Genomic DNA, 26,912 nt, shown 5'->3' with positions numbered 1-26,912 from the left:
TGTCTTTGTAATATTTTTGGCGGGCAGAAATTTCTGCAGGGGCGCTTTGTCTTGTAACGGGAGCCGGTGATAGCTTAACTGGCCTTCTGGGCCGATAATGTCTTTTACTTTGTCACCATAACTCGGTTCGTATATTGATCGGTCTGGAGATTGCCCTTGATGGCTGTCAAACGGTTTTCCTTTGTATAGTAAATAGGTTTAAGTGTTCATTCAATTGTCCGCCCATTTCTTGATGGGCCTCATCCTGTAACCCAAGACTGTCCTGTACTTAGAATCCAATTAATATGTATGCTCAGTTCCCTGAGTTTTGGTTTCCCGATACTGGCTTTCGCGGGCTTACTGTCCTCAATCCACAAGCCTGTCTGGCTTGCAGTAACAGAAAATCAAATGGTCCCAGAAACTGATCACGAGGTGCGGCGGCCATTTTGTATGCCCCTTTTATCAAGGTTTTGCTGTACAAGCTTCTTTTGGTCAATAAAACTGTCTTATTAACCCCGTTTTCTTGCGTGATTCTTGCTGAAAATTTCAAATCTTACAGTCCCCCCTGTGATACTGATAGCTTGCTTAAAGTATCAATAATCCTTGGTGAGCAAATTTTCCCTGATTCCTCACATCCAAACATTCCTGGTAATTAACTATCTATGACCCTCACGACACATGCAGTTCCCATTTCAGAAAATTACCTTGTGTACAGTTGGACAATCACAGGCAGTATTATCTTACACTATAACACATTCATCTTTCAGATGTGAAGGGGCCAATGCCCCTTGCACCACCTGCATACACCTTTTATTAATCAAACAAAACAGAAAACTTATCAATCAGCTATAACACAACAGTATTCACACACTTAAATCATGCAGTGGCTAAAATCAAGAGTGGAGGGACGCTTTAACTTTTAATACTCAGCAGCTTAAACTGGGGTGTCCTCTTCCCCCACTCGTACATAGCGTTCTCTCCATTCTCCTGTGTTCTCGTGCCTCTGGAGGCATTTGCCTCTCTTGCAATGCACGAACAGTAGGAATATTACAATTAAAACCTGACACGCTACTAGGATGTGGGATGCTATTCTAATCCATGCCGGGATCTCTATATTAGTGAACAGGTCCCACCATGGTGGGGTGACTATGTCCAATATGTCTTTCCCTAGCTCTAATGTCTTCTGCTCCAGTGTGTAGAAATGCTTTTGTGAAACTATAACAGCTTTTAAAATCTTGGTGAGGTGTTCGGGGAGAGGGGGAATGACATAACCAAAATGCGCGACGAATCGTTACAAGTCCGTGAAATTCTCTTTTACAGTTAGATGAATGGTGGAAGGTGCAGGAATGGGGACAATCCATTGTTGTGCCACTTGAACTTCAGCCCTGGGTTTGAAACAGAAACTGCTGTCACTGACCGGACACTACTCGTGCTGTCCGTGGCGGTAGTGAGGCGCTGCCGTGGTGACACAGTATGTCCCACCCCTGATATATGCCACCTGTGGGGGCACATGGTCCTTTGCCATTGCCTCCATGGTGCAATTTATCGGCTTCGCGCTAGCGGTTTCAGAACCCGCACTGTGGTTTCAAAAAGGCATTCAAGTGCTGGGGACACAGGATGATGTGTGCTCCCCAGCTTTGACACCCCAAGAGGTCGGTGCCTGTCATCGTACGCTCCCATCTGATGACATAAGGCGGGACCACTGCATAACGAATGTGCGCACCCCCCCTGAATGACTCCAATGTTCTCCACCCTGTATACCGGGGCGGGCTTTGCTGCGGGACCCAACACCGGCATCCTTACCACTATTCCCATGATAGTGTGATTTGAGCGTCCGCAGTCCACTGGGACTGGGTACGCCTCTGCAGCTAGTCTGAGCTGGCACGGGCTTAATGCGTTCTCAAAGGGGTGGAGCACTTGCAAGTGCTTGTTGCTGATCCAGGACGGGACCAAACCTTGTTTTAAATCCTCCAGATTACTGCGGCCCTCGCCCAGTAACCACGCCCCGTATAGCATACAGGCCTCGTTCTGCGCAGCCTGATCGGACGCATTCCGATCCTCCTTAATGAGTGCATTTACCGTTCTAGCGTGTTTCTCCAGCTCAGCAATTATTTCTTTTAAGTGTAGTATCATGGCCTGGTCCTCATGTAGCTCAGAACCCACTACCTTGTTTTCGTCAGTCAGTATGTTCCTTAACTGTGTTTTTAAACCATTGATCTGTGTCTGCAGCTCCACGTTGTCTAGAGCGTTGACAACAGATGTCCCGGTGTTAAAAGCGGTGAAGATGTCATTTACAGTACCCCTTCTTTGCCTCCCTACCCGATCCAAAACTTCCTGTGGTGTGGTGTATAATTTGGCCTTGTCGATATCGGCAAAGTCAAACTCGTAAAATTGTCTGAACATTCGGGTTAACAGTACCTGGTACAACTGCTCTGTCTCCTTGGGACACCACTCCGGCAATCGTACCTCAGTGAGGTTTAAAATCACTGAGGCCACCGCGTAGTGTACCCCTTGGTACAGTACCTGACCGGTGGGTACCAATACTAAACCGTTCCCGGGTCCCTTTGTGGTGGTGGGGCACCCTTCCTTCTGGGCTAGTGCTACCGGAATCGTGGGCAGGGGCTTGCGTGGGCGGGTGATGAGTTCAGTGGCGTTTACCGGAATCGGGGAGAATGGGGCTCCGCACGCCCGAGTGCTGACATCCCACCTCATCCCTTTCCCTTCATCCTGCCACTGCCTCTGGAAAAAGATGGATACGCCCTTGGGGCAAACGCGTTTTGAACCCCACATACAGACATATATCCCTTCATCTGGTTCCCACCATTTGTCCCAACACACACGTAATTGTCCGTGAGTCCCCGTAATTGTCCGATGGGTATTGTTACCCAGTCGTTCCCACTCGATAGTAGAGTTCTTCATGTCCTTTCCCAGCGTTCGCAACCACCACCATCTACTTAGCGGTACGTTCCCATTACACACCAAACAGATCCTCTTTCCCACGGTAACGCTGACTCTGGGTGCAAGGATCCTCACCCGAGGGCACGATAACGAAGTCTCTTGGTAGGCGAAACCGAAATTGCTGGAGTATTCCGTAGAATTCGTCCCCAGCCATCCTGGCCATCTTCCTTGGTGGAAGTAGGTGGCGGTATCCTCAACCTCTCGCTTCCCCGTCCCATCCGTCGCGATGGGGGCTGTGTCCCCGGAACATCCGAACACGATGACGTCCTTGGTGCGGCCCCGGTAGGCCAGCCCGCACCCGATCGCCGCGAGTACCACGAGAATCCTCTCCGTTGTATCCCTGGTTTCTGTAACCGATAAGATGATGTAGCCAGGCTCCCAATAGGTGCTGGCTTAATTAAACGGACGCTGGGGTCCCCTGACCCCGCTTCCCAAGAAACACACATACTGGGCAAACTTCGAAAACTACCTTTAAAACATCCCCATCCTCTTAAACTTTACATACCTTAAACTATCATTATAATTACCTAGCTTAACTTATCATTACCTAAACCTATGTACAGCGTCGCCCTCCTTCGGGCGGCCTGCTTAATTCCTGTGAGGGTTGCAGCGTGCCGCTCCCTGTGGCGGGGCTGCACTGACCTTCGGCTTTGATCCCCCGCAGCCTGTCGCTGCTGAACGGGAACCGTGCCTTTCCTGGGCTGCTCTGGACCGAGGTTGGGGGAAATAAGGAGAATTTGGCCAATGCTTTCTGGGCTGAGGCGTTCGAGTCGAACTACGAGGGGATGCCTTGGGCGAGGCTCCCAGGGCTGACGGACCGGGGGTCGGGACTTTCACCGTCACAGCCTGTGGTTCCACCACAGCTGCCGGCTCCGGCTCCCTTCCCTCTGGCTCCGCCCCCCCCCGGGGCCGGGATTTGTGGCATCCGACTCCACCTCACCTGTCCCTACAGGTGGTGAGTCTCCGCCCCCAATCCCTACCTCCCCTAAGCTTGAGTCGAGGGCGGGATCTTCGTCCTCTGACTCTTCCTCCTCCGTGATCGGGTCAAGGGCATGGTCGAGCTGTTCGGGCTCTTCCTCGTCCGAATCCCAAATTAGAGGGGAGACCTCTCACTCTATTGGGATGGCTCCTCCCTTCACGCAGGCTACAGTTCCAGCCTGTGTGGTCTGCGACTCTGTCGCAGGCTGAGGATTTTTGTCCTCAGACTTGGCCCCTGTTGTTGGCCCTTGTGCACCCGGCTTAAACAGCTTACACTGGTTAATGTGAAACCATTTAGTACGTCGGGGCACCTTCACTGCATAAACCATGGGGCTGGCCTTGTCTACAATGCTGTAAGGCCCCATGTACAGTGGTTCAAAACTCCCTACCCGGGCATAGTTCCTAACCATGACCTGGTCTCCGACTTCCCACTCTTGTTGCTTACGAGGTTCCAGTAACAGTCGATTTCCCTGATGCTGTCTCCCCATGTTCCCAGCCGCTTGCCCATAAATCTGTTTCAGGCGCTCCAAAAGGGTTTGGACGAACTTGTCTCGCTTCATCTCTTGGAGCTGGCCCTCAGTGAGTACCGGGGCTAGTACGTGGGTGGGTGTTCGCTCGCATGATCCTTCCAGTCATTAATTCGTGCGGGGAGTGCCCCGTACTTTTGGACTGGCTGGCTCGGATCCCCATGAGGACTAAAGGCAGGATCTCCGCCCATTTCTGGGGCGAGCCCATTGTCTCTTTCCTCAGCTTTTCCTTCAGGGTCCGGTTCATGCGTTCAACAATCCCGGATGACTGGGGATTGTACGCTACGTGCCACTTCCCCTCAATGCCCAAGAGCATGAGGGTGTTCTGCATCACTTGACCGGTGAACTGACTCCCTTGGTCGGACTCAACAAAACGGGGGAGCCCCCACCGTGAGAACACTTCCCGGATCAAGATCTTGGCAGTACCCAGTGCCGTAGCTGTTCTACACGGGAAGGCTTCTACCCACTTGGTGAACACATCCACCAGGACAAGGCAGTACTTATAGCCTCCCTGGGCGGCGGGAAGGGGCCCTATGTAGTCGACCTGAATTGATTGCCATGGTCCCTCTACCCTCCTGATGTGCCCCATGGGCACCTTCCTTTTCTGGGGGTCTGGGTTGTTTGCAGCGCACACAAGACAGCTCGCACAGAACTCGCGGACATCGTCTCTAAGTCCCGGCCACCATCCCGCCTGCTCTACCCGTTGCCAGGTAACCTCAGGCCCGGGGTGTCCTGCCCCTGGACCCTCATGGGCCAGTTGAAGGAATTCCCTCCGGTGCTGCTGCGGCACAACCCACTGTTCCTCTCGGAACAGCATGCCTTCCTTGACTGAGAGGGCTGCCGTACTGTACGGACCCTCTACCTGCTTGCCCTCAGTGATGGCTTTGAGTACTGTTTTTAGGGCGGGATCCAGGGTTTGGCGGTCTTTAGGTCTAGGGGCGGTGTCACCCCTGTGTTCCCTGGAGTTCCCTCCCTGCCTCGGATCGCTGCCACGGGTCCGGGTCCATGGGGGTCCCAGAAAATGCCGTTGCGGGCACCCTCCCTGGCTAGCGCATCCGCCTGCTGGTTGCCCTGACTGTGGGATTCTGTGGTGGAATGAGCCTTCACCTTGTGGATGAACACCTCCCCTTCCTCCCCCACAGCTGCCAGGATCTTTTCCAGCAAGGGCTTAACTGTTAAAGGTCGTCTGTCCGCGGAGGTGTATCCGCGGCGGGACCAGATGGCGAGGTACTCCGTACACGAATTGTACGTGAACATGCTGTCCGAGCAAATCGTGTATGGGGTTGGGAAGATCTCGGGGTGGGTAACCACATACGCCACCGCGGACAGTTCAGCCTGCTGTGCGCTCATAGTGCTGGGGAGCTTAATCGCCAGGGCAATGTCTGCCGTAGGGTCATAAACTCCACACCCTGTGAGTCGTTCGCCAGCAGATACCGTGCTGGAACCGTCTACGTAGATCTCGTGGCCTGTGGGGTGTATCCCGGCCCGTAAACCTATGTCGACCTCCCATACCCCTTCCACGGTACACCGATGGGCTGTTCCGGGATATACCATGTTGGCTGCGAGCTTTGGCTCGCAGAGACCTTTAACCTTGAGATCCATTTGGGAAAGGAGGAGGGTCCAGCGCGCAATTCGAGCGTTGCTTACAGTCCCATCCTTAATCCTTCCATCTAGAAGCATCTTTGTGGGGGTGTGATGGGTGAGGAGAGTGATGGGAGAGGTTCCTGTGAAGATCACCGATCTGTTCACAGCCCAATGCGTAGCCAGGAGATGCCGCTCGCAATTGGAAAAACTCCTCTCCACATCCGTAAGCACCCTGGAGGAATAGACCACTGGTCTCAGCTTGCCGTGGTGCTCCTGGAGCAGCACGGCGCTCAGGCTGTCTCCACTAGCGGCTACTTCCAGGAAAAACTCCCCCCCCCATCTATGGCCCCTAGGGCTGGCGCTGTCTGCAGATCCCTTTTCAACTTCTCGAATGCTGCCTGACAACCCTCGTCCCACGACCACTCGACTCCCTTGTGTAAGAGTCGGAGTAGCGGGGCTGCTGTGGCTGCATAGTCCTCGATGAAATCTCTGCAGTGCCCGGTCAATCCCAAAAAGGACCTTACACCCGTTACTGTGTTAGGGATCGGCAGATCTTGCACCGATTCCCGTCTAGCCTTATCTATGGCCCTTTCCCCAGCGTGGATGGCCAGACCCAGGAATTTCACCTCCTGCTGGCCGATCTGTGCTTTCTTTGGGTTTACTTTAAAACCATTCCTTTCCAGCAGCTCCAATAATTCGGCTAATAGTGGGCCGTGCTCCTCCCTTGAGTCCGTGAACAGGAGTAAGTCGTCCACATACTGCACTATCTGATTGGGCTGGCTAAATTCCTTTAAACTTCCCGCCATGCATTGATGGAAAATGCTGGGGCTATTGTGAAAACCCTGTGGCAAGCAGTTCCAGGTGTACTGTTGCCCTTTAAAAGTAAAGGCAAACTTGTACTGATCCTCCCGCCGCAGCGGAATGGACCAAAAACCGTTCGAGATATCCAGCACCGTGAACGTGATCGCAGATGCTGGAATACTCCCTATTAGGTCGGCAACTGCTGCTACCGTGGGCGCGCAGGCTGGGATGTTACTATTGAGGACTCTGTAGTCCACCGTGGCCCTCCACGAATTGTCCGGCTTCTTTACCGGCCACAATGGGGAGTTCACGTGAGTGGCTATTGGTCTCAACACGCCCTGCTGCACCAATGAAGATATTGCTGTCTCCATGTCGGGTTCTGCCTCCTTGGGGAAGTTATACTGCTTTTGGGGTCGGATCATGGGGTCCCCGTCTACGCTGACCTCAAACCCGGTGACTCTCCCACAGTCGTGCTTGTGGGTGGCAAACACGGTCAGATTGTCCGACACACACACTTGCAAGTCCGTTGGGACGTCCGCGACCATAAGCTCGAGGTCGTAACCTCCTGACGGCTTCATGGTGCACAGGGTCCCCTTTTCTCCCCTCCCTGGGATCACGACTACCTTGCCTAACCCATTCTCGGCTCCCCAGAGACAGTGATTTCTAAGGTCCACGAGGATCCCGTGTTCCACCAAGAAATCAGCCCCGAGGATGCCTTTTCCACCCCACTCATTCCACTTCAATAGGATACACGTCCATGTGGTGTGGAGTGCTCCCAAATGAATGGAGAGCGGGATGGAGTACGCGCCAGCCTGTTCTCTGCCTGTGAAACCCGCTACTGAGAATGGAGCCTGGGTAGATAGAGGTGAGGCAAAAGGTTTAGCTGTATGGATCACGGTACATGATGCTCCCGTATCCAACAGGTAACTACCCTTTTCCTTTTCCACCTCCATTTCCACAACAGGTCTTCTCCAAGCGTCATAGCGGAGCAGACACAAGTAGACGGGCTGCGTGGGCGTCAGTCATTTGGGCGTTGCGGTTGGAGTTTCGGGAGCGACAGGGCTGTTGGCGACCGCTACCTTCCCCTGCGAGGTCATTAGAGACCGCATTGCCTCTAAAACTGACTCAATCGCAGCGGGATCCACAACCGCACCATCTCCTGGTGCTGGGCCAGCGGCCTGGGCTTGGGCTTGGGCTGCGGGAAACCTCCCTTTATTATCCTTCCACGGATTTTTACAGTCTATGCGCCAATGACCCTCCTTCCCACACCCGTAACAACTGCTCTTAGCTTGGGGAGGGCGATTCCCCTCCTGGTGCCATTCCTTTTTAGCAGGAGCTGCAGGCCTCGCCTCATGCACCTTTCCCTTTGGGGAAGGCACCTCCCTACTTTTGTTGTTCCTGTAACTTATCGTTAGCTGATCAAGCACTACGTCCTCCGTGGAGCGGGGGTTGGTGGGGTCAAACCATGCTTTGGCCCGCTCCCTCACCGGTGGCAAGCAATTGGCGACCAGACACCGGAGCCAATGAGCCCTTTGGTCATCATTCAGCCCGTTCCGGTCCGGCCCGCCCGGGCAGCTGCGCCGGTACACTGGCCACAACCTTCCGGCGAAAACCCGTGGGGGTTCTCCCTCTAGCTGTACCGTCCTTTCCAATCGGAGGAACGGAGTTCCGTCACCCTCCCCTATAATCTCCAGGATCTCGTCCCATAACTCCTCGTACTCCTTGTGCCCTCTCTTGCTCTCGTCAGGGAGGCACTGGAGGAGCGAGCTGTCCAGGGAGAACAGCAGCATTTTGGACTGTTCAACCCCGTCGCAGTCATTAACTGCTGCGGTTTGCTCCACGTCCCTAAAATGCACGGAGGGATCTCCTGACTCGGAGAGTTTTGGGATGTGACTGATCATTTCCCTTAGCTGTCGTGCGCTATGGGACATAATGATCTGATTCACGAGGGGTCCATCCTCGCCATCCTGGTCCGGACCGAGCCTCCGGTGTCGCGTGGGACACATCGGTGCCGGTCCCGACTCTCCAACCTGGTGTTGCTCTACCTCAAGAACCTCTGTGTCTGACTTCTCCGTTTCCTTCCCCGGAGTCCAAGACTCAGTATAGGCGGGAGGTGCCGAGGGCTCGGGGGTTGGTACCCCAACTGCCTCTTGCGGAATCGGTCTTTTGGATTCCTTGGCTAACAGTAGCTGGCTCGCTGGTGGGTTTAGGAGACACACCAAGCCGTTTGCCTTTGCTAGGGCCGCTCTCAGGTCCTCTAGCTCCCTGTGGCAAGCGCTATGGTTGGTGTTCTCAGACCTATCCTCCATTGCCATCTTATATGCTGCCCTCCCCCCAAAATACTTCCCTCCTGTGTCGCTATCTGCATGGCTAGGCGGAAACACTTCTCTCTCATTCTACCTTCACTGGCCTTGGCCTCAACGACTTGCCACGCCAAGTAATCTATCCTGGTCTCATGTCAGTGAGTTACGGATTGGCGTTCTTGATTCAGCGCGTTAAGCGATTGAATCAGTTTTTGGCCTCCCGCAACCTTTTCCTCTACTTCTGTAAGTAGCCCTTTGATCTGGGCTGTCTGTGCTACAACGACCTGGTCCAAAAGCTAGACTTGCTTCTTGTAGCACATCAGCCAAACCGCCTTTTCTACCGATTTCTTATGCTCTTTGCTTTCTGTCCACTTGATGGCTGCGTCTAGCGGGCGCCTATCCCTTAATAGGTCAGGTATCCATTGTTTTGTAAGGTTTACCTTCCCAAAAACATAGTCTGCTATTCTCTCATCCATCACATTTCGTTTATTCAGACCTTGATCTAACACACTACATTCCTGCTGCCAAGGTCCTGCCGCGGTCGCCATCTCTGTAGGGGGTTTCTCTTGCCCGTTCTGGTCTCCTACCAGGCTTTGTGCAATAATTACCCTTGAGTGGTTCGACCCACTCTTCCCTATGGTTCTAGACCTTGGACTTAGGTGCAGGGAACTGTAGTGCAGAGAAAAACTCAATAGACCAGGTTGAATAGCACGAAATGGAGGCTTTTATTATAAAACAGTTTGCAGCATTATAAAATACATGTCATAAGCACAGATCAAAGTAACTACAAGCATGCACATATCTATAAACTTAACTCTATGGAAATGGGGAACACACGGCACATCGTAAAAGGGGAAACACATTACGATTACCCTTAACCCCCTCCCCTAGACCTAAACTAAGTTTCAACTTGAGGAACTCGGGATCATGCTCACCACTTTCAGATTCGCAAAAGGGGGTTCGCAGCCTTTTTGGCACAGCTTTCCGTCGTCACGTGGATTTGGAAACTTCTGGCGCAGTTTGTTTTTCTTACGCGATGGAGCAGCAGATACAGTCTTGATGAGCGCTCGTCATGGATGAATCCGTTACCGACGTGACTTTAAGAACTGGATGCACATGGAAGACTCCACCACTGATGTGATGTTGTAGAATTGCACACGGGAGGTTCCTGGTCGAATGGGATGTTGAGGCACTGGAGTGCTAGGCTCGGAGTGTCCTTTTCTCCGGCCTGGATCGTCGTTTTCCCGAGGGTGTCTTCTCCTTCGGCCTGGGTCGTCGATGATCTCCCGACAAAAGTACCCGGGCCACCCTCGTCGTCTTCCCGTCGTGGCCGGGCCTTGCCTGACCGAGCTGGCTTCCGAGCCGAAGTCTTCTCGTCGTCTTCCGTTCCGCACCGAAGTTACGAATCGGACTGAAGAAATGAATTGTGAATCGTAGCGGTCGGGGTGAAGCGAAGCGTGATTGTAGTCGTAATCCTACTGATGGGCTTTTCAAATCCATAGTTATACCCTTTTGGGACAGTCTTATCTCCCGCCAGATCATAGTCCTGTCTTTGTAATATTTTTGGCGGGCAGAAATTTCTGCAGGGGCGCTTTGTCTTGTAACGGGAGCTGGTGATAGCTTAACTGGCCTTCTGGGCCGATAATGTCTTTTACTTTGTCGCCGTAACTCGGTTCGTATATTGATCGGTCTGGAGATTGCCCTTGATGGCTGTCAAACGGTTTTCCTTTGTATAGTAAATGGGTTTAAGTGTTCATTCAATTGTCCGCCCATTTCTTGATGGGCCTCATCCTGTAACCCAAGACTGTCCTGTACTTAGAATCCAATTAATATGTATGCTCAGTTCCCTGAGTTTCGTTTTCCCGATACTGGCTTTCGCGGGCTTACTGTCCTCAATCCACAAGCCTGTCTGGCTTGCAGTAACAGAAAATCAAATGGTCCCAGAAACTGATCGCGCGGTGCGGCGGCCATTTTGTATGCCCCTTTTATCAAGGTTTTGCTGTACAAGCTTCTTTTGGTCAATAAAACTGTCTTATTAACCCCGTTTTCTTGCGTGATTCTTGCTGAAAATTTCGAATCTTACAGTAGCACAAATCAACAAGTGAGGAGGACCAAATGAAGGTGGCACCTGAGGAGCAGCTATCCAGGGTCACAGCCTGAGTCGGTCCTCTACTGAATGGGCAAGTGATTGGTACCCTAGTGGTGATTAGTGAGTCAAAGGACTTAATTACATCTTTTGAGACTGAGCTGAACACCCTCCAAGGGTTGACGGAGAATGAGCACCTCTGACCTCTGAGACAGCAGCAAGGTCGGAGGGATTAACATAATAGCAGAGTGTCATGGAGCACATGACAACTTCATGGGCATCTGCAGAGGAATGAGGACAGAGGGTCCCCTGCCCAGAGACAGTGGGGTAAATGTCATAATCTCTGTGCCACTGGCATCGTCGTGCACCCCTCAGATGGCTTGCTGCAAAATAATACCTGCATTGCCCGTGGTTTTCCATCCATTGAAATTCATGGTTGGAAAATATGGGCTGTGGACCTGTGATTTGCTGATAAGCCGTGTGCTATGTGCATCTTACAGGTCAGATGAGGCAGCTTCCTCTCAAAGTGATGGCACATTTGCCCAAACCAAAGCCTAGACCCTTGAAGGATTGAAGAAGTGCCAGTTGATGGCGAGGCGTGGACAACCACTGCCTTCTCAGACATGGTTCCTGCTGTAGAAGGGCCATATCATGGCCCAGACGTACCATGCTACCTCCATCCTTTGAAGCACGAGCCGCCTGACACCAGATTTGCTCCTTCCACTCGGAGCTCTTAGTCTTAGTAGCAGACTAGGCAGCAAGAGAAGCACAGGGTCGGAAAGAGGAAGCACAGTAGCGGGAACTAGAAGCAATTTATTGGATAAATATCACCTAATAAATTTTGAGCACTTTTTTCTCCTTAAGTGAAAAAGAATATGTTAAGGTATCAGCTGGTGATAGGATGGTGTAAGATTCTAAATAATGTATGATAGCTGGAATGGTACAGCATGTTGCTTCTGGAAACACTGGGGTTTTTATTTGTCTTGGGCGGCAGAGCAAAAAGGGCAATAGAGAGTCGAAGCCCGTTTTGCAAACTGCTTGATTTTCTTTTCCATTGAAGTCAATGGAAGTGTAAAAAGGGTTGCTGATTTGCTATCTCCCATTTTGTGCCATGCATGAGCGGGAGCATCATGCTGAGTAGATTCTGTATGTGAGAGAGCTGTGCAAGAGAACACGATGGGATACATCTTGACTTTGTGCGATAGTATAAAACGGGTGGTCGTGAGTTGGCAGCCTGTCTTCCATCTCTCCCCATTTTTATTTCCGTTGACTTCAATGGAAATAAAAATCGGGAGAGCTGTAAACAGGCTGCCGATTCGCCATCACCCATTTTACACTATCGCACAGAGTCAAGATCTAGCCCGATGTGTGCAAGCATGCTGTGTGTGCATGAGACTGAATGAGAGCCCAGTGTGTGCTCAAGGGTGGGTGACAGCTTGAAATTGCTTAAATGCATGCTTATTTTCAATGCTTGTTTTTCAAACATGTACTGAAACCATCCTGATGAAAAATCCTTAATACAGCCCATTGTACTGATTAGCAGAGTTGTTTTTTTTAATTCATTGATGGGATGTGGGCGTCGCTGGCTAGGCCTGCATTTAGTGCCCATCCCTAATTGCCCTTGAGAAGATGGTGGTGAGCCACCTTCTTGAACCGCTGCAGTCCATATGGTGTAGGTACACCCACAATGCTGTTAGGAAGGGAGTTCCAGGATTTTGGCCCAGCGACAGTGAAGGAACGGCGATACAGGTCCAAGTCAGGATGGTGTGTGGCTTGGAGGGGAACTTGTAGGTGGTGATGTTCCCATGCGTCTGCTGCCCTTGTCCTTCTAAGTGGTAGAGGTCGCGGGTTTGGAAGCTGCTGTTGAAGGAGCTTTGGCGAGTTGCTGCAGTGCATCTTGTAGATGGTACACACTGCAGCCACAGTGCGCCGGTGGTGGAGGGAGTGAATGTTGAAGGTGGTGGATGGAGTGCCAATCAAGTGGGCTGCTTTATCCTGAATGGTGTTGAGCTTCTTGAGTGTTGTTGTAGCTGCACTCATCCAGGCAAGTGGAGAGTATTCCATCACACTCTTGACTTGTGCTTTGTAGATGGTGGAAAGGCTTTGGGGAGTCAGGAGGTGAGACACTTGCCGCAGAATTCCCAGCCTCTGGCCTGCTCTTGTAGCCACAGTATTTATATGGCTGGGCCAGTTCAGTTTCTGATCAATGATAACCCCCAGGATGTTGATAGTGGGGGATTCAGCGATGGTAATGCCAAGAGGTTAATGGAAAGTTAAAGGGCTTGAGGGTGGGACATGCAGTGTCCCACATGATTATTTTGTTAGCGGTTGTACCTATGGACTCCAAACTTTGGTTTTAAAAACCTGTGCATTGGAGGAGGCAAGCAAGGCAGAGGAAGATAAGGAGTTCCACAGTTTTGAGGACCAAGTTAGAGTTAGAGTAGGAATGCAATGAGTCCTGATTTCAATACTGTGAGGATACAGGAAGGAAGAAAAATATGTAGAACAGAGTAGCTGGAGGCCAGAAGCAAAAAGAGAGAAAAGTTCAGAAGTAATATGGCAAAAATAAGATTTTGCCTGCTGGAAGTGCATATCAAGAATTGAAACAGACAGTTCCCATGAATTTTTGTCCATTCGTTTTAAATTGTGCAGGGCACACTGACCTCCTTGCACAAATTCCCTATTTGTGTTCCAGTTATATGAAGCTCAGTGTGGGGAATGCAAATCTGTGTAACTCACCCTGCAATTTCCTTTCACATAAAACGCAAACTCATTTCATCCAGGACCCTTACACTCTTGGATCCCATCAATCCAAGTTGGGTTTGGACCCATATCCCAGATAAATTTGCAATGATGACAATTCATTGTTCTCCGCAGATATCTTGATGCCACTTCAACACTACGATCAGAGCACGCTGTTCACCAAAAAAGGCCTAAAGCACTCTTGTCAACTCTGCATTTCCTGGTACCACAAAACATCTACCATTAAATAATTGTTTCACATTAATTCATAACTGTTTTACTTAATTTATAGAAAAATCGAGACCAGCTACAAGGGAGTAATCAAATAGAGGGATTCATAACATCATGTGAACCCTCAAATAGATTCCAGCCTGTAACTCAGTCCCAAGTAACCATTATTTTTTGCATAAACAGGCGTCCTTCCAAGCAGTGAGATTTCTATCTCATTTCCCATGCATGTCTGCATTGTGCAGATCACTAATGTAGTGAATTCCTTTGGAAAGCAGCAACAAGTGAGAGGTCTCCACTTATACCATGTGCCAGGACTCGTCAAAGTGCAGGGCAGCTAAGACTACACTCGTGTGACCATACATGCCCTTAGCTCCAATGCTATTCCATCATGAACAGAAAAGGCTATCACTCCATGAATGTGCAGCTGGTCTGTGACCACAAGAACAGAATTGTATCTGTGAATGTCCATTACCCTGACAGTTCCCATTATTCCTTCATTATTTGAAGATTGCAAGATAGGCTGCTGGGTGATCAAGGATATGCACTCCAGCCATGGATGTCGATGCCACTGCATAATCTAAGGACCATACCTGAGGGGAGGTGCAATGTGGCGCACGCTTCCACATGGGTCTTAGTCAAGCACACCATCCAAATTTTCAAGCAGCTGTTCAGATTATTGAACAGATTAGGAGGAGTGTTGCAGTGCAACTTGCCAACGTCTCAATGATTATTGTAGCCTGCTGTGTTCTACAAAAGACATAGCCATGGAGCGTTAACTCTGTATCTTTTTCCACAGATGCTGAGTGTTTTCCAACATGTTCTGTTATTATTTTAAAACAAAATCACATTTTAGCATAATTTTATCTCAGCAATCTTCCATCTTCCAGCAAACCTCTTCCTTAACAACGTCCAGATTTGGGCCTCAGGTCAGCAAGCGTTCATTTGTTCTGTCAACTCCATCTATGCTGCAGCAGCACTAGCCTCCAAAATGACCTACCCTTCTCTGCAGGACCTCCTGCAGCTGGGCTTCCAAAGCTATATTACTGAATGAGGCAGTTCTCGACCCTTGTCTCTCTCCAACCCTCCAGTTGCAGGTCCGCTTGAAATATGATCAGGAGCCCTTTCAGATCTATTGGAACCAGATAATGTACCCCTGCCCCTGTGCCGCTCCCAGTGCATCATGTGCTGTGTGCCGGGAGTGCTGAAGGTTTATCGTAATGTGTTGGCCTCAGATGTGTGTTGCAGGAAATACCACAGGTGTAGACAGCACTTGAGAAGTACCGGTCCTGGTATTGCTACACTGGCAGCTCCATTACTATTCTATATATAAACCATCCAATTCTAAGCTGGAACTTACTCCAATTGTATCTATTGGGTGTATATATATCAAAGCCACTAAAGCCCTCAATTAGATTATGGCCTGTAACTCACTCCAGCGTGTCCATCATTCACTGTTTAATTTTAATTGTTTTTATTTTTGTTCCAAATTAGATGGTATTTAGGATAATGAATCTTTGATTCTACCAGTGCTGAAGTGATCGTAGGCCTGGCACGGTGTCAGAATAAACGTTAACCGATTACATTTGGCAGCATTCCTGATTTAATCAGGGGAATAGGCTGAAGCTGCAGGAGGTGGCTTCCTGTAAAACCTTAACTCGCTGCACAGACCCTGCAAACATGGTATTGTGAAACAGAGAGTATCCGACTTTAAAATAAAGGGAGGTGCTAAACATTGGAATTAAACTTTAGGATTTGGGTAGGAGAGAGTTCTGCATCAAGGGTTTGAATTATTATTGTATAATTATTAACATGCTATTTTAAATTCCTCGCTCTGCTATTTTAACAGAGGCATTAGACGTTTGTACAGTAAGATCATTGATGATAATTTTGCACCGAGTGTTCCCATGACTGGCAAGAATACGAAATGATAAGCCTGGCAAGGAAGAATTGCTCAACTTTTTCAATTTATCTAGTTATATAATATATTAAAAGTCTTTCTGTTTGCATCATACTTGCTTCCTGTGCCCCAATTTTGGATATCATGTTACATCTGTCGCACCTTCGTGTCATGCTTTCAGTCCTCCTAAATGTAAGTGGTACTGCGATGCCCTGCATTAACATCACCCTGAAGCCAGATTGCAGCTCTGACTGGATCACCTCCCGCTCCCAGATGTCAGCCTGTGGCCCTGGATAGATTCCTTTTTCACCTGGCATGTGCGGCCCTGTAACCTACTGCTCACTTAAAAACTAGCCAGCCGTCTGGAATTAAAAAGCTAGTATTGTGGCGGAGCCACCAAAGGACTCAGATGGTTTGTACATAATTCCTTTATCAACATGTTAGCTACAATCTGAGTCTGTATCTTTATTTATGCTGTTTAACTGTACAGAGTGTGGTTGCTTTAACAGCGCGGTTAAAACGTGATGACGTCATGCCGTTCATCACGTGATCCCCCACTGGCGGGAAAACGTGATGACGTCATGACGTCAGCCACAGGACTGCAGGGGCAGTCCTCGTGGAGCCTCCAGAGAGAGCAGGCCTACATTCGATGTTATCCTGCAGTTTATTGTTAAAGCCTGTTTGTTTCATTAAAGTTCATTTTGTTTGATCGCCTGAGTAGAACTCAGTCTTTTAGTTAGGAACCCACGTTCCTACAGTATCAGTAATGGTGACCATGAAACTACTGGATTGTCGTAAAAACCCATCTGGTTCACTAATGTCCTTTAGGAGAGGAAATCTGCCACCTGTAACTGGTCTGGCCTATATGTGACTCCAGACACACAGCAATGTGGTTGACTCTTAATCTGCCCTCTGAAATGGCCCAGCAAGCCATTCAGTTGTCCTTCACCACAAGGTTCAAGAAGACGGCTCACCACCACCTTGTCAAGGTCAATTAGGGATGGGCAATAAATGTCGGCCTTGCCAGTGATGCCCACATCCCTTGAACGAATAAATGAGAAAAAAACTCCCAGCCAAGACTTCCTTGAAGATAAAGTCTCCTCTTCACAGTGAAGACTGTCTCCATCGTGCATTGTGGAACAATGTTAAGGACAAGTCTAGCAGCCCAAAACTGGGCATTCTTGAGGTGCTGTGGGCCATCAGCAGAAGAATTGATTACCACCACAATCTCTAACCTCATGACCTAGTACATTACTCACTCTTCCATCTCCTTCAAGCCAGACCTGGACAATGAGGTGTGTAGAAGGGCATGCCAGGAGCAACACCAGGAATACCTTAGAATGAGGTATTAAACTGGTGAACACCAAAAACTGCTGGACACAAAAAACAGCAGGTTACAGAGCTAAGCACTCCCACAACCAAAGGATTAGAGCAAGGTTCTGTATCCCTGACACACCCACTTGAGAATGCTTCTAGGCAACAGATTAATGGTGCAGCCCAACACATGAGTGCAACAGACAAGGCTGAGGTGCTTGCAAGTTTGTTCAGCCAAAAGTGCCAAGTGGACAATCTCACGCGATCCCATCTGGAGGTCACCACCATCATAGATTCCAGTGTCCAGCCAATTCAGTTCACTTTGTGTGACATTAATTAGTGATTGAGTGCTCTGGATACAGCAAAGATATGGTCCCTGATAACATCCTGGCTGTAGTGGAAGATCTGTGCACTACAGTTATCTGCTCACCCAGGCCAAGCTATTCCAGTACAGTTACAACACTGGCATCTACCCAACAATGTAAAAACTTATCCAGATATGTCCTCGTCACAAAAAACAGTACAAATCTAACGGGGTCAATAACCACCCAATCATCAGTAAAGTGAAGTCATAAATAGTGCCATCAAGTGGTACTTGATCACTGACACTCAGTTCGAGTTCCACCAGAACCACTTGGCTCAAGACTTTTTCACACCTTAATCTACACATGGATGCAAGAGCTGAATGCCAGAGGGGGAGATGAGAAGATCTGCCCTGGCCATCAAGACAGCATTTGATCAGGCATGGCACCAAGGAGCCCTAGAAAAACTGAGGTCAACTGGGGTCGAGGGGAGAACCTCCAGTGGTTAGAGTCATGCCTACAGAAAAGAAGATGGCCCTGGTTGCTGGAGCCCAATCATTGCAACTCCGATAGTTCTGCCCCGCTGCAAACCTGCCAATAGGAGGAAAATCCAAAGAAATTCTGTCTTTTGGAAAAGAAGAATGCAGTCAACCATAAGGAAGAGTGATGTCACCTTACAGATGCACAGTGTTCTCTCTATAGACATGAGAAGATGTGGCAACCGCCATTGGGTATTGCAGTGCTGCTGCTGGATTTGTTGAAGAATTTGTTCCCTTGGTGCCAACTCAGAGGCTGACTTAAAGGGCATCAGGTCTGCTGCCTCCTTAAATATACTGACATGAGTTATTGGTCCACTTAAATGGTTCAGTCCCTCCCCCTCATCAGTTAGTGACCTTAACTGTTGCCTCATCAACCTGGGAAACAGGCATCAGAAACTTATAGCCTATGACTCGGACAGCAAAAATGCTGCTGACCCACGTAGCTGGGCATTTTCTGGGTGTTATTCTGCTGTGTGCAAAGTTTCTGACATTGAGAATCTTGCACACAATGGGCTGGATTTTGATACTGGAGGTGTGTAGGAGGCGGGACTACAACTTTCAGGGTTGTAGTCCCGCCTCCATCGAGTTGTGGCCAACCCACTCGATTTTCACTTGATTGTCCTTGTTGAGCCTGCCCACCGGGTTCAGCAAGCCAATTAAGGGCCACTCGGCAACAGGTGATGTCACAGATTGACATTTCATCTGTCAAGAGCTTTTGACAGATGAAATATCAGCGTTTGACAGCTCTTTGAAGCTGTCAAACACTGACAGTCTGTACACTAAGTTAATTCCTTCCTCTCAGGCTGATTTAGAGATCTCTCCAGAACAGAAAGCTGAATGCTACAACTTTTGACAGCTCGCGGCCATTCTGCTTTCTGTGCCGGTGAGATGAGGGACTCCTGAGAACTGAAGGAAGGAAAGCTGTAAAGGTAAGTAAAGGTAAGTAAAACTTCTTTAAACACTTTACAGACACCAAACACACTTACCTCTGCACTCATGCACCCATCACTCACCTGTTAACAGGCAGCTAATTGGCACTAATCCCCTTCCCGCTTCGGGGAGGCGGCTCCTAGCACAGGTCGGGTATCCTCCTCCTTTGAAACTGGCATGGAGGTGGGTTGGCGGCGGAATGGGTTCGTGCCCCCCGATTTCAAGAGTTTAACCCCCCACATGCCTCCAATCCCGCCTCCATGGCACAATGAAAATCCTGCCCAATGTATCTTGCCGAAGTGTCAGTTGCCGATTAAATCGAATCGGAGATAATCAGGCAAATCGGATGGGAGATAATCAGGGAAAAATGACAATACTACTTGGACCTTTTGACCCCACTTTTCAAATATATTGGGCTAGAAATTCATTATAGCCCAGGAATGGGCGGTATCATTAGAAAAGTTGGAGAATTAGTGCAGGCACTAATGCTTTAGACTGTATGCAAAATTCGTGCTCACTGCTCAAAGAAATGATTGGAGTCCTAATTCAAGTCTTACAGCCCAAGCTCATTGGCATTACACGCAAAGAGTGGACCAATATCAGGTGCCGTCTCATTGCAAGTCATGATTGCCACAGGCTTTTATACTACTTAAAGGGGAGGTTCATTGATGCTGCAGAACCTCATCTCAGCATTGCTGGCTGTGCAGCTGCCTCAGCAAGCAGCAGCAGGTCAAGGAGAAGGGTTTGGAGGACTGAAGCAGCTGTACTCATGGCAGATCCATGCCCCAGGGAGAGAGCCCACAGATTCTGTGACCAAGCATTGGAGGCGTTGGTACTTGCTGTGGAGAGACGGAGAGCGGTGCTCTACCTGGCAAATGGCAGGAGGCCCTCACCGCAAGTCTTTCGCACCATGGGGAGGGAGGTAGCGCAGTACAACTCGGGCAGCACTGTGGTTCCCAGGAACCACACACAGTGTAGGAATAAATTTAACTACCTCACTCAGGTGGTCAGGGTGAGTGAATGCTTCAACAAATGATACATACCATCATCTGAACCATCGTCTTCACACACTGCCCAAAGCACCACACCCCCAGCACTCACCCACCAACAATCTCTACCGACCAAAACTCATACCCACATCTCAGACATTGCACACAATGACAGCTATTTAACTATGGCAGGCATATTACCCAAATGCATTGCTCCACACTCACACACTTTCCTTTCTCTTGCAGGCCAAGGTGGCTCACAACAGGAGGGAGCAGGAGTGCACAGGCGGGGGACAAGGCGACACCGAACCACTGTCTGCATTGGAAAATAGAGTGTTGGAGATTATTGGGTGCCAGGTGGTGAGTGCCAAGGCCTCCGGCGACATTGACCCCCTTGGAGACAACAACGGTATGTCCATCCCTACTGCTTCTCACATCCCACTTCCCCCTCACCTCACAAGCTTTTTGCAGTTTCCAGCTAATCATGCTGTATGCATGCATTTCTCCCTTTCAGGCCCCCTCCCCTCACCTTAACCCAACACTTGTGCCTTTATGCTTTCAGATAATGAGCAAACACCAGAGCAGCCTGTCCCTGAGGGCACCGTTGAGAGCGATGCAGGAGAAGAGGAGGTGGAAGAACTCACTGCATCACTGCATGTCTCTGTAATGTCCATGTGTAATTGAGACACGGACTGCAGAAGTTGGTTATAACGATGTTTACTGACTGGAGACAAAACTGGAACTACTATACAAAGTTACTTCACAGGCTTATATACAGGGGTGGTCACTACTGGTACTGCAGTATACAGGGGCTGCAGAATATAGTTCCTTCTTCAAAGTACATACACTACAATTCCTCCCCTTTTAGCTAAACAGTACATAACATTCGATTAATAATTAAATAACATATTTACAATTCCAGTTGCTATATACATTAGCTGAAGTTAATCAATTATAAATTCAGTCTTTGAGGAGGCTTCCTGATTCTGTCCGGATAACGCCTCTTTGGGGTATCAGGTTCTTCTGGCAAAGTTGATTCAGGATCAACGTCGTTGTTTGGTTCGTCTGCTTCCAATATCACCGATTCTGAGGTAGATGCAATTGGTACTTCGGTTTCATCACCGGGTGTATAGGATCGTAGTGTAGATTTGACGTTTTCCAGTGACTCTAGAATCTGGTCAGCATGGCGTCTTACAATGCTCTCTCCAATGTCCACGGTATACATTAGAGGTCCTTGCCGTGTGCAGATCGTTCCTGGCTGCCATTTCTCTGTGCGGTAGTCCCGGGCCAAAACTGGTTGGCCTATCTTGAAACTCCTGTTTAGCCTTTCAGTCATATTCTGAAACTGCCTGTTCTCCACATCTCTTCTGATGTTTGGCTTAACCAAATCCAAGCAGCATCTTAGTCTTCGATTGAAGAACATCATGGCTGGAGTTTGGTTGGTAACCGCATGTGTCGCATTCCGGTAGGCAAACAAGAAGTTATCTACCTTGTGTTGTAGGGGTATGTCGTCATTACACATTGCCTTGATAGCCTTCTTGAATGTTTGAACGAACCTCTCAGCCAATCCATTGGTGGCTGGATGATATGGGGCGGATGTGTAATGCTTAACACCATTGTTCTTTAAGAACCTCCGGAACTCTTCAGACACAAACTGTGGTCCATTGTCGGAGCAAATCTGTTCAGGCAGCCCATTTCTGGCGAATATGGTTCGTAAGACTGTGATAGTTTTTTCTGTGGTGGTTGAGGACATTTTTATTACCTCTGGCCACTTTGAATGTGCATCCATCGCAATTAAAAACATGGAGTCCATAAATGGACCAGCAAAATCGTTGTGTACCCTTTGCCATGGAGATGAGGGCCACTCCCATGGATGTAGAGGGGCTTGTGGTGGGGCGTTTTGGACCTTCTGGCATCCTGTACTGCTCTTGATTATCTCTTCGATTTCTCTATCGATTCCCGGCCACCACACAAACGCTCTGGCTAAGTTCTTCATTTTTTCCCCTCCCAGATGACCCTCATGAAGCTCATTGAGCACTCTATCCTTCAATTTGGGTGGAATTACTAGTCTGGATCCACACATCAAGGTTCCTCGGCACACTGACAGCTGTTCTCTTCTCGCCGAGAATGCTGGCAACAGTGGTTCGCCATGTGCTGGCCATCCCTTCACCGTTAAATCATAGACCCTGGAGAGTGTCGGGTCATTTCGTGTTTCCTTTTCTATGTTTGCATTCGTCACAGGTAGACATTCAACTATGGTCGAGTGGAATATCTCCACAGGATCCACTGCAGGTGCTTCTTCCACCGTCGGCAACGGTAGGTGCGACAATCCATCAGCATTCCCATGCTGTTCAGTTCCTTTGTACTCTATGTCATATTGGTGTGCCCCTAGGAAAAGGGACCACCTCTGTAGCCGTTGTGCTGTCATTATCGGGACGCCCTTGTTAGGGTTGAAAATGGAGACAAGAGGTTGATGATCAGTTAGTAGAGTAAATTTCTGTCTGTGCAGGTAGTGATTGAACTTCTTCACCCCCCACACCAGGCTGAGGGCCTCTCTGTCAATCTGGGCGTAGTTACGCTCGGCTGAAGTTAACGAGCGTGACGCAAAAGCTATCGGCCTCTCTGAACCATCAAGGAATTTATGTGACAGTATCGCTCCAACGCCGTAGGGAGACGCATCACATGCCAGTCTTATCGATAGTGATGGGTTGCAGTGAGCCAATACTTCTCTTGAAGTGATCAGGCCTTTACACTTCTGAAAGGCCCGCTTACATTCATCGCTCCATTTCCATGCTACTCCAGTTTGTAGCAGGGCGTTCAGTCGGTGCAGAATTGTGGACAAATTTGGCAAAAACTTTAGGTAGTAATTCACCAATCCGAGGAATGACCTCAGTTGCGACACATTTTCAGGCGCTGGAGCCTTAACTACCGCTTCAATTTTGTCAGGGGACTTATGTAACCCCTCTGCATCACTCACGTGGCCACAATACGATATTTGTTTTTTAAAAAACTCGCACTTGGGGCGATTGGCTCGTAGCCCATGTTCTCTTAGTCTAGTGAGCACCTGCTCTAGGTAGGCAAGGTGTTCACTGTCATTTTTACCTGTCACTAGGATGTCATCGAAGTAACACTGAGTCCCCGGAATCCCTTGCAGGACTTGTTCCATCGCTCTTTGCCATATAGCCGGAGCTGATGCTACTCCGAATACCAGTCGATTATACTGGTAAAGACCTTTGTGAGTGTTTATCGTGAGATATTTCCTAGAGGATTCTTCAACCTCCATCTGCAAATATGCTTGTGCTAGGTCAATTTTTGTAAAACGTTTCCCTCCAGATAGTGAGGCGAAAATATCTTCTATCCTCGGAAGAGGATACTGTACTGTGTGAAGGACTGGGTTCACAGTCACCTTGAAGTCCCCACAGATGCGAACCTTCCTTGGCTCCTCAGACTTATTGTTTAACGTTTTCTTCATGACAGGAATGATGAGTGTCGCCCACTCGCTCCAGTCTACCTTAGATAACACGCCTGCATTCTCCAGATTCTCCAGCTCTGCCTCGACGGCTGGGTGAATTGCATATGGTACCGGTCTTGCTTTGAAAAACTTGGGAATTGCATTCTCTTCTATTTTTATCGAGGCAGTTACGCCTTTAAGAGTTCCCAGTCCTTGTTGAAATACCTCTTTAGCGTTAGCTAAGATTTTTGACAATCGTCCAGGTGTGACGTCGTCATCCTTTTTACCAGCCACAGTCAGTGCCTGAATGGAGTGCCAGTCTAAACTTATCTTTCTGATCCATTCACGTCCCAATAACGGTGGTCCACCATCTTGCAGTGTGTACAGATACAATTTCTGTATTTCCTTGCCGTTGTATTTGACAGGCACCCTTATTTTCCCTCTGGGGTATACTTTCTGCCCCGTATATGTCTTCAAGACAATGGATGTGTCTTTCAAGGGTATGTGTGAGAATAGCCGCTCATAGTCTCGTCGATTCATGATGGTCAGGGCTGATCCTGTATCCAATTCCATTTTGACTTGGGACCCTGCTATTGTGAGGGTGACCCAAATGGTTCGGTGATCCTCTTTTGTGATTACGTTGTGTAGTTTGAGACAGCTTAGTCTCTTGTTCCCGGATTCACTGTCACTCTTCTGGGCTTCAGAACTACTGTCCGTCATCTTTTGTACTTTCCTGTACTTTTCCTTAGTAGTCTTTTTGTTGTCGTTAGTCTTCTTCCCGGACCTGCAAACTCGTGCAATGTGTCCCATCTTTCCGCATTGCCTGCATGTTTTGTCCTTGAACCAGCAGTCCTTCTGGTCATGGGTTGTTCTGCCGCAGCGATAACATTTTTCAAATCCCCATGTCATTTCATGGGTGCCGTATTCCTGTGGCTTTTGCTGTATTTCCGCAGCTCCCCTTGCTGCTGCTTCGTACGATACTGCCACGCTGAAAGCCTTATCTTGCGTCAGCTCTTTCTCTGAGAGTAACCTCTTCTGGGTTCCTTCACTCAGGAGTCCACAGACAAATTTGTCCCGTAGGGTATCTGCCAGTCCTGCTCCGAACTGGCAGTGCTTTGATAGCTTGCGTAGTTCCGTAAGGTAATCAGCATTGCTCTCATCTTTATGCTGATTTCTCTTGTGGAATTTAAATCTTTCTGCTATAGGATTTAGGTGTTCCTGTAGGATATCAACAATTTTGTTAAAACTCTTCTCCATCGGTTTGACTGGAGTGATCAGGTTCCGCAATAGGCCGTACGTTCTTGCGCCCATTAAGTTTAGTAGTACCGATGCCTTTTTCTCATCGGCTACTTCATTTGCCTTGCAATATACTTCAACTCTTTCCACATACGTGGTCCAGTCTTCTATTTCATTATCGAAGGCAGTGATATTGCCAGTCTTCGGCATCTTGGAGATCTAAGATGGCGCCTCCCGCGCTTTGCCTTCTTCCCCGATTGAACAAAATGGCGCCTCCCGCGCTTTGCCTTCTTCCCCGATTGAACAAAATGGCGCCTCCCGCGCTTTTCCTTCTTCCCCGCTGGATTAAGATGGCGCCTCCCGCGCTTTCTGTCTTTTCCGCTGCTGCCAACACTGTTGCTGGCGTTTTTATGCCTTGATGGCGATGCCCTATGGTCTTCGCGCGCTTCCCCCCCACGCTGCTGCCAACGCCACTCTCCGCGGTCCCCGTGGCAAACTGCAGCTCCTCGCGGCTTTCTGCGCTTCTAATTTCTTTTTATTTTATTTTAATTACTGTTCCCGTCGTCAGAGCAGACCCTATGGGACACTTTCCTCCCTCTTCTCGGGTCTGTACGCTGCCCGGCTTCGTAGCACTGGCCGCGCCCTGTGTGCTCCACCCTCTCTCTCTCTCTCCTCTTCCCGACAACGCTGCTCAGCCCCGTTGAAAAGCCACCCGATCGAGGTCTAGCCCGCCGCAGCCCAGGAAGGATCAGTGTACTACCTGCCACCAGCCCGATTAGCTGGAACACCATAGACTGGAGAACCAAGCCCAGCTCTCGACAGCCTCTCCTGCAAATCTTTGAATTCGATGAATCAGAGGGCGGTTGCCCACGGTCGACGCCTGTTTCTTCTATTTGTTTTTTTTTCTTTTTGGATTTCTTCCTTCTGGCTTCGACCTCTAATAACTTCGCTTCAGGGATGGATCCCCGTGAGGTGGTGCAGAACTGTAGGTAAGTTCGGATCTGTTCGTCGCCAATGTAATGTCCGTGTGTAATTGAGACATGGACTGCAGAAGTTGGTTATAATGGTGTTTACTGAATGGAGACAAAACTGGAACTACTATACAAAGTTACTTCACAGGCTTATATACAGGGGTGGTCACTACTGGTACTGCAGTATACAGGGGCTGCAGAATATAGTTCCTTCTTCAAAGTACATACACTACAGTCTCACTCGCAGGCACCAGCTCAGATACTGGCACTATGCATTCTTTAGAGGCTAGTATAATAGCGGGATCTGCACAGGGTGAGGCACCTGGGATGAGTGGGCTACAGCAAGGCCAGCAGGAAAGGGTTTCTTGGGAGCCAGCTCCCCGGAGGGCGAGTTTGCGCATGAGTTCTGCTGCACAGGACTCAGATGAGGACTTGATGGGGAGGCGTTTAGAAGAAGGGTATTGGGCTTGCACACAGGGATGATAGGTGCAATGGCAAGGCTGCCCGAGGGCCTCTCGGCAATAGTAAGGAGTGTAGAGGAGCCCGCCTGCAACATTGCACAAGGCTCTGCGCACACCATGGAGCCCATCATTTCTAGTCTACAAAGGATGCTAGACTCCCAGAGAGATCATGGCGACCCAGACCTGATGCTGCGTGTGATGGGCGATCTGGCAGCTTCCATTGCAGCACAGCTGGAAGCGACGCAACGTCTTAGTGCTGTAATGCAGACTATGCATGCTGGCATCCAATCTCAAGCTGCTCTCATGCAGTCTCAGCTCGATGCCACACAAGCTCTAACTGCCGCCATCGTGGCTGGGCCTTTCATGGTGTCGCAGCAGGCCAGCAATCTGTGCTCCGACAGATTGCTAGGGATGCTGAGGTGCTGCCCTGGGGGAGTGGCAGTGGGTCAGTGGAGCAGGATCCTGCTGTCCTCTCTCAGGATGACAGCATTCCTGCTCTCACCACTGCCATTCCACCATTGCCCTTGTCGCTGCTTGTCATCCAGCCAGCTCAGACTGCTGCCGCCCATGCTGAGGTGGTGCAGTCTACAGCCGGGCCTTCCAGGCCCAGAGTTGGTCGAGGGCGCCCTGCAA

The sequence above is a fragment of the Somniosus microcephalus genome, chromosome 7 (assembly GCF_052327205.1).
Source record: "Somniosus microcephalus isolate GS21.2 chromosome 7, FLI_Smic_1.0, whole genome shotgun sequence".
Taxonomy (NCBI): Eukaryota; Metazoa; Chordata; class Chondrichthyes; order Squaliformes; family Somniosidae; genus Somniosus; species Somniosus microcephalus.
The sequence above is the reverse complement of the archived record's forward strand: the minus strand, read 5'-3'. Positions refer to the sequence as shown.